Here is a 2,040-nt window from a genome sequence, read left to right as displayed (position 1 = left end):
AACCTCTTAATAATTACTCGTTCTTATGTGCCTACTGGCGGCCATTTTAAGAACCGAGAAATATTCGGTGGACCTTGGAAAATATAATATATAACCCTCAGATTAAGTTACCATTATTAAAACAAATGGAAAGTTTAACGAATTTACAAAAGTCTTTAATTTTATAAGGGGTAAATTTTTTGGTTTCGGTGACCCTTTTTAAAAGCTTCAATTTCGTGGAGTGGATATTCTTGGCTGTTATTAAATTATTTCTGAGCCAGTGTTCTCGAGAAACGTTACCCTTCGGGAAATATCGAGGACCAACGTCGACGTCAATCGAAGTTTTAAGTTGTTCGAGAACTATTGATAATACTCGGTGTCGCGTCGTTTAGAAGCTCCGTTCTTCGGTTTCAGACACATCGTGGCAGCGTCGGTAATTCGTCGTGACAAAACGTAACTTGTTTATCCGTTGAATACGTCGTGGATTAATTTATTTCGTTTTCTTTTCAAGCGTATCGAATAAAAAAGCATTAAATGACGCGTAGAAAGGAGCTTCGTTTCAATTTAAATCGTCGACACTTCTCTAATCTTCCTAATGAGTTTAGATGCCGCCTCTTCGCGGATTAATCTCGTTTCGAGGGAATCTCGTGACGGGGCTTTTAAAACAAACAGCGACTTCTCGCTGGAAGCCTAAATCGCGCTAATTAACGAGCGTGTACGGTGAAAACGATGAAAAGCCGAAAGCAACGTGTTTCAACATCGGAATCGAAATCCATCCGACGAAGAAAGAGACACGTTTCGGTATATCGCCTTTTTTCAGGTCAGAGAAAAAAATATGACGGCATTGACAGTAAGAGGAACACGGATTAAAACGGACGACAATATTTCGGGGCGAAAGATATCAAAACCTGTACTCGACCTGCAAAAATTTGTTTAACGTTATTAATTGGGTAAGCTGTTTAAAGATCCAGCGTTCTTAAGGTTGACTTCAAGAAGATTCATGTACGGGGTGTCCTAAAATTTTTTATAAAATAAATCACCTTCAATCTTGAATAACAGTGAGAAGTAAATTACGTTTTTGATTGAAATCTATGATGTCCAAAAAATATTATCAAAATAAATTGAAATGTTTCACAATTTTCGATTAAAAATTAAAACACCAATTTGTAAAATGTCGAGAGAGTTAATATCGAGCTCTTTGAAATTCGATCTCACTTTAATTGCTTAGCAAAAACTACAAAACGAGGAGATTTTTCATTCATTTTCACTCGCTGAGTCAATATATATTTCACGGTATTGCAGATTTTCGAGTCACCCCGTATTCTGGTTTCGCTTAAATTGTAAGGCGATGACCCATTTAAAGTAATCAAACGGTGAATTATAACCGTGTGTTCGTTTCTTTCATCGTTCGCAAATCTACACTGAACCGTGCACTTTTTCAACTTCTTGCGTTACGAAAAAGAGGGCTTGCTCTAGATTTTTAGCAAAAAGTACGAAAGGAACTTGCTACTATTGAAATTGGCGAATGGAACTCGCTGTGATAGAATTCGCGATTACGGGAACTCTCGACTATAGGAACTCGTAATTATAGGAACTCTCAAGTATAAAAACTTAAAAAAGTAACTCTTGATTGTAGAAACCCTCTGTTATTAAAACTTTCAATTATAAAAACTTGTGACAGTAGAAACTTGTAGCAATAAAAACTTGCAACAGTGAAAACCATAAGTATAAATTCAGTAAGTGGGCCATACAGGGTGTCTCACAACTCGTGTAACTCCCGGAAAGGGGTGGTAGAGGACGTAATTCTGAATAAGATTTTCCTTTGCGAAAATGGGGTGTGACGCTTCGTTTTTGAATTATTAAGCAAAAACACGGACCAATCGGAGCGTGAGGGTTACGCCCAGTCGGCCATTACGCTCGAAGGCGTCGCTCTCGCGACTGCGCGCCGTGATTGGCGCCGAATCCTCGCGCTCTGATTGGTCCGTGTTTTTCTTTAATAACTCAAAAACGAAGCTTCAAACCCAATTTTCGCAAAGGGAAATCTTGCTTAGAATCGCGTCC

This window comes from Megachile rotundata, chromosome 13 (genome assembly GCF_050947335.1).
Source record: "Megachile rotundata isolate GNS110a chromosome 13, iyMegRotu1, whole genome shotgun sequence".
Classification (NCBI taxonomy): Eukaryota; Metazoa; Arthropoda; class Insecta; order Hymenoptera; family Megachilidae; genus Megachile; species Megachile rotundata.
Note: the sequence above shows the minus strand (reverse complement) of the source record.